Source organism: Bactrocera oleae, chromosome Y (assembly GCF_042242935.1).
Source record: "Bactrocera oleae isolate idBacOlea1 chromosome Y, idBacOlea1, whole genome shotgun sequence".
NCBI lineage: Eukaryota > Metazoa > Arthropoda > Insecta > Diptera > Tephritidae > Bactrocera > Bactrocera oleae.
This window is the reverse complement of record NC_091542.1, coordinates 1,919,170-1,933,056: the sequence shown is the minus strand read 5'-3', so window position 1 is coordinate 1,933,056 and position 13,887 is coordinate 1,919,170. Positions and strand designations below refer to the sequence as shown.

The window sequence follows — 13,887 nt, the reverse complement described above, 5'->3', positions numbered from 1 at the left end:
GTGGCTCTACACAAACTACAAGATTTGCAAGACGTTTCCAATGCTATTACAATCTTGATACCCAAATTATGCATGATGACGAAGAAGTTTCTGTTGTATTGTCTGCACTTGTAGATTTGAGTGATCTTATGAAAAAGTTGAAACAAATCTATTTACCAACGGTTGAACTTCGTGATGTAGTCTTCTCTTGTATAATAGAAGTACTCCAGGGCAAGGTCGCTTGCCAATTTGACGAGTCTACTGGAGATGAAGACGAAGATGCTGAGGAGAGTGAATAGGACGAGGCTATCGGAAAGTGTGCTGGCAATATACCAGGCGCTGGTCGCCTGGTTTCAAGATATTTGTTGCAAATAGCCTCCGAGCATCCTTCGGCTATAGCGGCAATGCTTAAGTAGGCAGCACGACGTCGCAGTGGGTCCTGACCCTGCAAGGCAGGCTAAAAAAGTTGCAATAATGGCGGAATTAATTTCTCTGGTGGCACGCTCAGTGCAAGCAGATCCATTGTTTGAGTAGCCGTTGTCATCGGATTCGAGCTGTCTTGACCCAAAAAGTACTCTTCATCGTCGTCTTCGTTTTCGGGTTCAGTTGCCATCTAATTGAAAACAACTCGAATAATGAGCTCGATCCACTTTTGTTTGATAATCAATTTTTTCTTAAAGCGCACCAACGAGCCAACGTAAGCCACGGCTTTAATGCGCACAGCGCTATCAAATAGGGCATTACTTGCTGTTTCCAAGCAGAACTTCAACAACATTTTGATGTGATTGTTCAGCAATTAAGCATTCAAATCTGCCATACTCTTGAAAATTTCAAAAGCATGAACAAATCGATCGAGCTCAAATTTAACAATTAACGGTATGGACTTCTGCAGCATTTGTTCGGCTGTGTTGTGACCCAATGTGAACGGCACCAAATAAGTCATACCAGTTACAATGTTGAAAACCATAAATAACCAAGTATATTGCCAGCACCCTCTACGATAGCCTCATCGTATTCGCTCAAGCTCAACCTTTGGAAGAGAGATTTGCTTCAACTCTTTTAAAAGATCACCCAAACCTACAAGTGCAGACAACACAAAAGAAACTTCTTCGTCATCATTCACAATTTGACCCAACTTGGGTATTTAAATTGTAATAGCATTGGAAACGCCTTGCAAATCTTGTTGTTTGTATAGAGCAACAATGAACGAGTTCAATGCGTCAATTGACACTTTACGTATGTCTTTCTGTGGATGACCGACCATCTTGTAAACATTTTGATAAGATTTCTCCAAGTAAGGAATGAAAGCGACTCCGGTATGCTCGGCAAATTCCTTCAATGCTAAAATGGCCTCCTCTTTTTCATCTAAATGAATTTTCAACACTGTATCCCGCAATGTTGTCCAACTCATCATCCTTCCCATCCGATTTTTCAATATTGATATCGTCTTCGTTTTCATCGGCCTCCTCTGCTGCCGCTGATACTCCATCATCGTCTTTAAATGCTGGTACAACCTTCTCTGTAGAGAGTATAGAATCAAATATGCATTCAATCACCTTCGGGAAAACGGAGGCCAGCTCCTCATTTACCACCTCAACCAATAAGGCAATCAAATTAAAAAGAGCACAACGTACATCGAGATCCTTAGCCTTCTCGAGTAAATTCAAAGCGAACGTCATGGTATCTGTGGCGAACGGCATGAAGCTTTGCTTGCCGAACGTGCGAGCCAAGGCAGCATGAGTGTCGATAGCCTATGGACGCAGACTGATAATACCCTCTTTTTCTGTTGGAGCCAAATATGATCGCAGACGAACCGAATTGTTGGGATTCAGAGCCTCGAATAAAATTTTAATAAGCACCGACAAATTTGGCTTCATTTCGTCTTCCAAATTATCACAAAACGTTTCTAGCGCATACAACATACGATCAATGTGTTTGGCTTCAGTGCCGCCCCTTCGAGATTCATTGCAGACCTGATGCAAAAATTCGCAAAGTATAGGTAGGTTTTGTGATGCGAATTTGGTGATGTCTGATTGTAAATGTTCGGAGAATTGTCCCAGCGCAAAGAAGGCTGCATTACGAACAAGTATTAGGTCGGTGATGCCTACTTTAACAGTATTCAGCATAGCCATGCTTAAGTAGGCAGCACGACGTGGTAGTGGGTCCTGATCCATCAAGGCGGGCTCCAAAAGTTGCACGCTCAATGCACGCAGATCCATTGTTTGAGTAGTTCGGGTTCAGTTGTCATCAAATTGAAAACCACTCGAATTATTGGCTCGCTCAACTTGTGGTGGATAGTCAATTTTTTCTTAAGTCGCACCAACCAGCCAGCATAAGCAGAACTCCAACAATAATTTGATGTGATTGTTCAGCAATTTAGCATTCAAATCTGCCATACTCTCGAGAACATCAAAAGTATGAACAAATTGATCGACCTCAGCCTGCAAATGCTTGAAGGGATTTAGCAATTAACGGTATGGACTTCTGCAACGTTTGTTTGGCTGTGTTGTGACCCAATGTGAACGGCACCAAAGAAGTCATACTAGCTAGTATGTTGAAAATAACAGGTGTAGTTGCTTCGGTGGCCACCAGTGCAGCAGTGAAAATTTCGCAAATCGATTTCATATGCTGCAAAAATTGATCCGGGGTCGCAGCAGCCAAAATAGCAAATGTAGAACCTAGCTCGCTTTGCTTAAGATCGGCCGAAGAGCAATAGCTGTAGATGAGCTTTAGCACTTCGCTCATCCGTGAGTCAGACTTTTTGGCTTCGTGACGCACCAAAACACCGAAAAATTGAGCATTAAGTATACCCTGCTTAACAATTTGCTGTTACTCAACCGGTACTTTGTTCCATTGACGCAATTTTGGTCAGTGCTTCTTAAGTAGTACAGCAGAATATTGGCGCACCTGTTGCTCCGGTGCCGAGACGGCAATTTCACAAAGAGCTGGTACAGTCTCAGGATCATTATCCGAAGTAAGCAAATTTGTAATAATTTGGATCATTTGCTGCATTTTGGATTCTAAAAATTGATTTTCTTTCAAAGACTCTTATTCCACTTTTTTTCGCTCTTTTCGCGAAATTTTTGTGCATGTAAACAAATATGAAAGTACCTATTATAATTATTAATTTGTCTACATGCACATATATATGTAACTCATTGTTTGATGCGAAATCTCCGTTGCCACGGACAACCAATGGCCGAAGCTCACGTTTTTTGTTTTCTTGTCAAAAAGTCACTATGTCGAAGGACTGACGCGACAACAAAGCGTCACAACATTGTGTTGTTGGTAAAAATCCGACTTATGCTGAATAAAAATAACGAAGGGCCGCCGATTGTCACCGTTTTCCTTGTCGCTCTAACAGCTTTGCCTACAAATCATCGTAAATATGTATGGTTATATAATATATGAGCATGCATACATATTGACGCAGATTTTGTCGTAGAAAAATATTTTAAAATTGAAAAATGTTTTAAAATTGAAAAATATGTAGGTTTTTGTATCCATTATTTGTGTGGCAATGTCATAAGCACATATGTATGTATGTACATATAGAGCAGTGCGCGCAAATGTTATTACTGATAAATGATAATAACTGGATTTGAATTTTAATTGTACTTACATAAAAGTACATACATATGCTTTAAATCATGAAAGGTGTGATTTGCTTATATTACTATTTAAATATATTAAGATTTCTAAAATATTATGTTAGTATGTTATATACTTATGTATGTATGTACATATATAGTAAAGCATAGCAGATACATATACATATATATGTACTTATATGAAAGTATTTCATATTATCAAACATAAGCAATATTTAAAAAGCAACAGCAAATATTCTTTTGAAGTAATATATTTTAATTAAAATGTAATAAATTTTTCATGATATCATAGATATTCAGAAAAGGAATTTCATATCTATGAATATGATTGCATATAAATGTAAAAAAATATAAGCTAACATGCGGCTGTAATATCAATGCAAACTTCTGAGCATAATTTACATTCAGTGCTCAGCTCTGTTCACGTGCCACTGTTAAAATTTCTGCTCAACTACTGTAATAATCTACATTCTCTGATACAAGTAAACAAGAAAAAGCTGTCAGTAAATTTTCTTATTAGCTAATTTTTGAAAATCATTTTTTGAAAATCATCTGCCTAGTGAAGAAGTACGGAGAATACTGGTGCAATTCACATAACTTTTTTCAAATAATTATATGCAAAAAGCAGAAATTGTGTTACATTCCTTTGTACTCACGTGTGATTTCGGTTATATTTGCGTGTAGAAGACGAAAGAACATAAAGCAATTGGCACAAAGCAAGATAAGCAAATAATTGGCAACTTTTTAAGCGTGTAATTTTAGCGAAAAGAGCGAAAAAAATGGAATAAAAGTCTTTGAAAACAGAAATCAATTTTTAGAATCCAAAATGCAGCAAATGATCTAAATTATTACAAATTTGCTTACTTCGGATAACGATCCTGAGACAGTACCAGCTCTTTGTGAAATTGCCGTCTCGGCACCGGAGCAACAGGTGCGTCAATATTCTGCTGTACTACTTAAGAAGTGCTGCCCAAAATTGCGTCTATGGAACAAAGTACCGGCTGAGCAACAGCAAATTATTAAGCAGGGTATGCTTAATGCGCAATTGTGCTAACGCTCATCTACAGCTATTGCTCTTCGGCCGATCTTAAGCAAAGCGAGCTAGGTTCTACATTTGCTATTTTGGCTGCTGCGACCCCGGATCAATTTTTGCAGCATATGAAATCGATTTGCGAAATGTTCACTGCTGCACTGGTGGCCACCGAAGTAACTACACCTGTTATTTTCAACATACTAGCCAGTATGACTTCTTTGGTGCCGTTCACATTGGGTCACAACACAGCCAAACAAACGTTGCAGAAGTCCATACCGTTAATTGTTAAATCCCTTCAAGCATTTGCTGTGCAGGCTGAGGTCGATCAATTTGTTCATACTTTTGATGTTCTCGAGAGTATGGCAGATTTGAATGCTAAATTGCTGAACAATCACATCAAATTGTTGTTGGAGTTCTGCTTATGCTGGCTGGTTGGTGCGACTTAAGAAAAAATTGATTATCCAACACAAGTTGATCGAGCCAATAATTCGAGTGGTTTTCAATTTGATGGCAACTGAATCCGAAGGCGAAGACGATGGTTAAGAATAATTTTTGGGTGAAGACATCTCGAACCCGTTGACAACGGCTACTCAAACAATGGATCTGCTTGCATTGAGCGTGTAACTTTTGGAGCCCGCCTTGATGGATCAGTCCATAGGCTATCGACACTCATGCTGCCTTGGCTCGCACGATCGGCAAGCAAAGCTTCATATCGTTCGCCACAGATACCATGACGTTCGCTTTGAATTTACTCGAGAAGGCTAAGGATCTCGATGTACGTTGTGCTCTTTTTAATTTGATTGCCTTATTGGTTGGGGTGGTAAATGAGGAGCTGTCCTCCGTTTTCCCGAAGGTGATTGAATGCATGTTTGATTCTATACTCCCTACAGAGAAGGTTGTACCACAATTTAAACCCGATGATGGAGTATCAGCGGCAGCAGAGGATTCCGATGAAAACGAAGACGATATCAATATTGAAAAATCGGATGGGAAGGATGATGAGTTGGACAACATTGCGGGATACCGTGTTGAAAATTCATTTAGATGAAAAAGAGGAGGCCATTTTAGCATTGAAGGAATTTGGCGAGCATACCGGAGTCGCTTTCATTCCTTACTTGGAGAAATCTTATCAAAATGTTTACAAGATGGTCGGTCATCCACAGAAAGACATACGTAAAGTGTCAATTGACGCATTGAACACGTTCATTGTTGCTCTATACAAACAACAAGATTTGCAAGGCGTTTCCAATGCTATTACAATTTAAATACCCAAGTTGTATACTTGGTTATTTATGGTTTTCAACATTGTAACTGGCATGACTTATTTAGTGCCGTTCACATTGGGTCACAACACAGCCAAACAAACGTTGCAGAAGTCCATACCGTTAATTGCTAAATCCCTTAAAGCATTTGCAGGCTGAGGTCGATCAATTTGTTCATACTTTTGATGTTCTCGAGAGTATGGCAGATTTGAATGCTAAATTGCTCAACAATCACATCAAATTATCGTTGGAGTTCTGCTTATGCTGGCTGGTTGGTGCGACTTAAGAAAAAATTGATTATCCACCACAAGTTGATCGAGCCAATAATTCGAGTGGTTTTCAATTTGATGGCAACTGAACCCGAAGACGATGATGAAGAATAATTTTTGGCTGAAGACAACTCGAACCCGATGACAACGGCTACTCAAACAATGGATCTGCTTGCATTGAGCGTGCAACTTTTGGAGCCCGCCTTAATGGATCAGGACCCACTACCACGTCGTGCTGCCTACTTAAGCATGGCTATTATGAATACTGTTAAAGTAGGCATCACCGACCTAATACTTGTTCGTAATGCAGCCTTCTTTGCGCTGGGACAATTCTCCGAACATTTACAATCAGACATCACCAAATTCGCATCACAAAACCTACCTATACTTTGCGAATTTTTGCATCAGCTCTGCAATGAATCTCGAAGGGGCGGCGCTGAAGCCAAACACATTGATCGTATGTTGTATGCGCTAGAAACGTTTTGTGATAATTTGGAAGACGAAATGAAGCCATATTTGTCGGTGCTTATTAAAATTTTATTCGAGGCTCTGAATCCCAACAATTCGGTTCGTCTGCGATCATATTTGGCTCCAACAGAAAAAGAGGGTATTATCAGTCTGCGTCCATAGGCTATCGACACTCATGCTGCCTTGGCTCGCACGTTCGGCAAGCAAAGCTTCATGCCGTTCGCCACAGATACCATGACGTTCGCTTTGAATTTACTCGAGAAGGCTAAGGATCTCGATGTACGTTGTGCTCTTTTTAATTTGATTGCCTTATTGGTTGAGGTGGTAAATGAGGAGCTGGCCTCCGTTTTCCCGAAGGATTGAATGCATATTTGATTCTATACTCTCTACAGAGAAGGTTGTACCAGCATTTAAACCCGATGATGGAGTATCAGCGGCAGCAGAGGATTCCGATGAAAACGAAGACGATATCAATATTGAAAAATCGGATGGGAAGGATGATGAGTTGGACAACATTGCGGGATACCGTGTTGAAAATTCATTTAGATGAAAAAGAGGAGGCCATTTTAGCATTGAAGGAATTTGGCGAGCATACCGGAGTCGCTTTCATTCCTTACTTGGAGAAATCTTATCAAAATGTTTACAAGATGGTCGGTCATCCACAGAAAGACATACGTAAAGTGTCAATTGACGCATTGAACACGTTCATTGTTGCTCTATACAAACAACAAGATTTGCAAGGCGTTTCCAATGCTATTACAATTTAAATACCCAAGTTGTATACTTGGTTATTTATGGTTTTCAACATTGTAACTGGCATGACTTATTTAGTGCCGTTCACATTGGGTCACAACACAGCCAAACAAACGTTGCAGAAGTCCATACCGTTAATTGCTAAATCCCTTAAAGCATTTGCAGGCTGAGGTCGATCAATTTGTTCATACTTTTGATGTTCTCGAGAGTATGGCAGATTTGAATGCTAAATTGCTCAACAATCACATCAAATTATCGTTGGAGTTCTGCTTATGCTGGCTGGTTGGTGCGACTTAAGAAAAAATTGATTATCCACCACAAGTTGATCGAGCCAATAATTCGAGTGGTTTTCAATTTGATGGCAACTGAACCCGAAGACGATGATGAAGAATAATTTTTGGCTGAAGACAACTCGAACCCGATGACAACGGCTACTCAAACAATGGATCTGCTTGCATTGAGCGTGCAACTTTTGGAGCCCGCCTTAATGGATCAGGACCCACTACCACGTCGTGCTGCCTACTTAAGCATGGCTATTATGAATACTGTTAAAGTAGGCATCACCGACCTAATACTTGTTCGTAATGCAGCCTTCTTTGCGCTGGGACAATTCTCCGAACATTTACAATCAGACATCACCAAATTCGCATCACAAAACCTACCTATACTTTGCGAATTTTTGCATCAGCTCTGCAATGAATCTCGAAGGGGCGGCGCTGAAGCCAAACACATTGATCGTATGTTGTATGCGCTAGAAACGTTTTGTGATAATTTGGAAGACGAAATGAAGCCATATTTGTCGGTGCTTATTAAAATTTTATTCGAGGCTCTGAATCCCAACAATTCGGTTCGTCTGCGATCATATTTGGCTCCAACAGAAAAAGAGGGTATTATCAGTCTGCGTCCATAGGCTATCGACACTCATGCTGCCTTGGCTCGCACGTTCGGCAAGCAAAGCTTCATGCCGTTCGCCACAGATACCATGACGTTCGCTTTGAATTTACTCGAGAAGGCTAAGGATCTCGATGTACGTTGTGCTCTTTTTAATTTGATTGCCTTATTGGTTGAGGTGGTAAATGAGGAGCTGGCCTCCGTTTTCCCGAAGGATTGAATGCATATTTGATTCTATACTCTCTACAGAGAAGGTTGTACCAGCATTTAAACCCGATGATGGAGTATCAGCGGCAGCAGAGGATTCCGATGAAAACGAAGACGATATCAATATTGAAAAATCGGATGGGAAGGATGATGAGTTGGACAACATTGCGGGATACCGTGTTGAAAATTCATTTAGATGAAAAAGAGGAGGCCATTTTAGCATTGAAGGAATTTGCCGAGCATACCGGAGTCGCTTTCATTCCTTACTTGGAGAAATCTTATCAAAATGTTTACAAGATGGTCGGTCATCCACAGAAAGACATACGTAAAGTGTCAATTGACGCATTGAACACGTTCATTGTTGCTCTATACAAACAACAAGATTTGCAAGGCGTTTCCAATGCTATTACAATTTAAATACCCAAGTCGTATACTTGGTTATTTATGGTTTTCAACATTGTAACTGGCATGACTTATTTAGTGCCGTTCACATTGGGTCACAACACAGCCCTATTTGATAGCGCTGTGCGCATTAAAGCCGTGGCTTACGTTGGCTCGTTGGTGCGCTTTAAGAAAAAATTGATTATCAAACAAAAGTTGATCGAGCTCATTATTCGAGTTGTTTCCAATTTGATGGCAACTGAACCCGAAAACGAAGACGATGATGAAGAGTACTTTTTGGGTCAAGACAGTTCGAATCCGATGACAACGGCTACTCAAACAATGGATCTGCTTGCACTGAGCGTGCCACCAGAGAAATTGATTCCGCAATTATTGCAACTTTTTTACAAGTGATAAAGTTTGCGAAGTGATAAAGTTCATCTACAGCTACTGTTCTTTTACCGATCCTAAAAAAAGCGAGCTAGATTCATCTACATTTACTATTTTGGCCTTATACCTAGTCACAATAAACGAGCCTAATACGTCTATTGACACTTTACGATAATATTTCTCAAAGTAAGGGATGAACGGTACTCCATCTTTTCATCTAAATATGCATTTTTAACACTGTATCCCGCAATGTTGTCCATATAATTATCCTCCCCATCCGAGTTATCATTATCGATATCATCTTGCTTGAAGAAACGAAGTGAATTTAGAGAAGGCGGGTGCTCGAACCAAGAGATTCCGTCGCATGGTTTCGAGATATTTGTTGCAAGTAGCCTCCGAGCATCCTTCGGCTATAGCGGCCATGCCTAAGTAGGAAACACAATGTGGCAGTGGGTATCAAAAGCATGAACAAATTGATCGACCTCAGGCTGCAAAGCAAATGCTTGAAAAAATTTAGCAATTAACGGTATGGACTTCTGCAGCGTTTATTCAGCTGTGTTGGGACCCAATGTGAACGGCACCAAATAAGTCATACCAGTTACAATGTTGAAAACCATAAATAACCAAGTATATTGCCAGCACCCTCTACGATAGCCTCATCGTATTCGCTCCTCGTCAAATTGGTAAGCGACCTTGCCCTGGAGCACGTCCATTATACAAGAGAAGACAACATTACGAAGTTCAACCGATCGTTTTCAAAAGATCACCCAAACCTTCAAATGCAGACAACACAACAGGAACTTCTTCGTCATCATGTACAATTTGACACAATTTGGGAATCCAAATTGTAATAGCATTGGAAACGTCTTGCAAATCTTGTAGTTTGTATAGAGCCACAATTAACAATTTCAATGCGTCAATTGGCACTTTACGTATGATTTCCTGTGGATGATCGATCATCTTATAAACATTTTGATAAGATTTCGCCAAGTAAGGGATGAAAGCGACTCCGGTATACTCGGCAAATTTCTTAATTGCTAAAATGGCCTCCTCTTTTAAAGTGAATGTTTATTTATAAGATTTATCGATAAATGTAATTTACGTATTGTTTGCCGATTGAATGTATATGTATGTAGTTTGTCTTTTTACTGTAGATTCTAGCTTTAATTGTTATTGTGCCTTTAGCTGAATTGTTGTTACGCAGTTCTGCTAATTGCTTTATTAAGCCTAAGGGGTACTGCCGGAAATTCGTTGCAAATAAATACTTGAACTTTTATTTTTTCTTTTGTGGTTGTTGTGTGCATATATAATATATATAAATGTAAGCGCATAAGTTAAGGCAATCAATAGTTTGTTAATATAAAATACATATATACACATATATATGTAAATATAGTATTATATAAGTACATATGTATATAAGTATATTCACCGGATTTTTTATTTTTTTTATATGTCAATTTTTTGGAATTTTCCGTTAACGTTAAAAGTATACAGGATTTACAACATACATATATAATTAATAAAAAAAATTAAAACGATACACTTTCTTTGTCTCGCCTCAAGGGGGTTTTGGGGAAAATAGATGTGTGTGTTTTTTTTTGTGTGTGTTTTTGCTGCTGCATATATATTTTGTTGTTAATCTCGCGCCCGTATTTGATTATTAATGTTTTGGTTTTTATGTATATTTTTGGGATTCGCGCCGCGTTTCGATTTTTGTTTTTTGGTTTCGCGCCCGTTTATTTTTGTGTTTAAGTATGTTTTCATTTTATGTTTTTGTTTTTTGGGACATTTAATATGTTTATCCGCTTTTCCTCTTTTATGTTATATATGTGTGTTTATGTGTTCGAACATATGTTCGGTCACTCAACTCTCAAATTCGCTTTTGGCATATGTATGTATATACTTATATATACGTACATATATTTTCTTTATGTACACAAATAACATATATATATATATATTTGTATATTTCTTTATATTACACTGCACTTTTTTTTTCAATAACTGTCACTGTACCTTTTTGGTTTTTTTTTGTTCACTTTTTGTCACTCCACGGATTTTTTTTTATTTGTTTTCCAATAAATGAACCGGTTATTTTTCACTATTTGTTCAGTTTTTGGCACATTATTTTTTGTTCACGCTGTTAGTTTTTGTTCACGTTATTTAATTATTATTATTTTTTCTTTTATGTTTAAATAGTTCCGTTCACTAGGACTCGAAGGACCATAAATAACCAAGTACGAAATTAATTTTGATTTCACTCACCGCTAGTAAAATCAGTCGGTAAAAACGAAGTAATTTTGGGAAAGCGGGTGCTCGAACCGAAAGATGTTCTCTCGTAAGCGAATCGATGCTAAAAAGAAGCGTATGGGATCGTTTTGTAGTCCCTTATATATCTATTGATTGATGGCTTTATGGTAGTGTGATCGTGGCGATGTTGTATATGTGTGCGTGTTGGTGCATGGTGTAGTGATGTGGAATGTATGGGCGGTAGGCGTGGTGATGTGGATGTGAATTGATGTGGTAAATGTGGTGTGACAGTGTCTTATGATGATGGGGAATGAGTGGTCATTTAGCCATACCACCATAATAACCAAGTTCGAAATTAATTTCGATTTCACTCACCGCTAGTAAAATCAATTGATAAAAACGAAATGAATTTAGGGAAGGCGGGTGCTCAAACCGAAAGATGTTCCGGCGCATGGTTTCGAGGTATTTGTTGCAAGTAGCCTCCGAGCATCCTTCGGCTATAGCGGCCATGCCTAAGTAGGCAACAGAACGTGGAAGTGGGTCCTGACCCTGCAAGGCGGGCTCCAAAAGGTGCAATAATGGCGGAGTCAATTTCTCTGGTGGCACGCTCAGTGCAAGGTCCATTGTTTGAGTAGCCCTTGTCATCGGATTCGTGTTGTCTTCACCCAAAAAGTATTCTTCATCATCGTCTTCGTTTTCGGGTTCAGTTGCCATCAAATTGAAAACAATTCAAATTATGGGCTCGATCAACTTTCGTTTGAAAATCAGTTTTTTCTTAAGGCGAACGACCCAGCCAACGTAAGCCGCGACTTTTATGCGCATAGCGCTATCAAATAGGGCATTACTTGCTGCCTCCAAGAACAACTTCGACAACATTTTTATGTGATTGTTCAGCAATTTAGCATTTAAATCTGCCATACTCTCGAGAATATCAAAAACATAAACGAATTGGTCGACCTCAGTCTGCACAGCAAATGCTTGAAGGGATTTACAATTAACGGTATGGACTTCTGCAACGTTTGTTCAGCTGTGTTGTGAGCCAGTGTGAACGGCACCAAATAAGTCATACCAGTTACAATGTTGAAAACCATAAATAACCAAGTATATTGCCAGCACCCTCTACGATAGCCTCATCGTATTCGCTCCTCGTCAAATTGGTAAGCGACCTTGCCCTGGAGCACGTCCATTATACAAGAGAAGACAAAATCACGAAGTTCAACCGATCGTTTTCAAAAGATCACCCAAACCTTCAAGTGCAGACAACACAACAGGAACTTCTTCGGCATCATGTACAATTTGACACAATTTGGGGATCCAAATTGTAATAGCATTGGAAACGTCTTGCAAATCTTGTAGTTTGTATAGAGCCACAATTAACAATTTCAATGCGTCAATTGGCACTTTACGTATGTCTTCCTGTGGATGATCGATCATCTTATAAACATCTTGATAGGATTTCTCCAAGTAAGGGATGAAAGCGATCGGTATACTCGGCAAATTTCTTAATTGCTAAAATGGCCTCCTCTTTTAAAGTGAATGTTTATTTATAAGATTTATCGATAAATGCAATTTACGTATTGTTTGCCGATTGAATGTATATGTATGTAGTTTGTCTTTTTACTGTAGATTCTAGCTTTAATTGTTATTGTGCCTTTAGCTGAATTGTTGTTACGCAGTTCTGCTAATTGCTTTATTAAGCCTAAGGGGTACTGCCGGAAATTCGTTGCAAATAAATACTTGAACTTTTATTTTTTCTTTTGTGGTTGTTGTGTGCATATATAATATATATAAATGTAAGCGCATAAGTTAAGGCAATCAATAGTTTGTTAATATAAAATACATATATACACATATATATGTAAATATAGTATTATATAAGTACATATGTATATAAGTATATTCACCGGATTTTTTATTTTTTTTATATATCAATTTTTTGGAATTTTCCGTTAACGTTAACAGTATACAGGATTTACAACATACATATATAATTAATAAAAAAAATTAAAACGATACACTTTCTTTGTCTCGCCTCAAGGGGTTTTGGGGAGAATAGATGTGTGTGTTTTTTTTTGAGGATTTTGTAGTTTTCTCGTTTTGCCCGTATTTAGGTCAAAAAAATATTGTCGACGCAATAGCGAATATTTAGAATAGTCGACAAGTGAACCGGTTTTTTTAAAATGTTTAAAGGCTCGAGTTTTTCTGTTTTTCAATTTATATAACTCTTTCGAAAACCACGGACTTATACTTTTGTTTTTGTTAACAATTACTATTGGAACATACTTTTCAAATAATTTCATAATAATATTATTAAAATGAGAGACACTCAATTCAATGTCACCATTATAATTAGGCCATGTTATTGTAGAAAGTTCTATATTTAATTTTTT

At 38.4% G+C, this 13,887-nt stretch overlaps 1 pseudogene; it reads right to left on the bottom strand.

Moving 5' to 3' along the window:
• LOC138858282 (importin-4-like) overlaps positions 1-13,887 on the bottom strand; it is a 69,204-nt pseudogene that overhangs the window by 50,889 nt on the left and 4,428 nt on the right.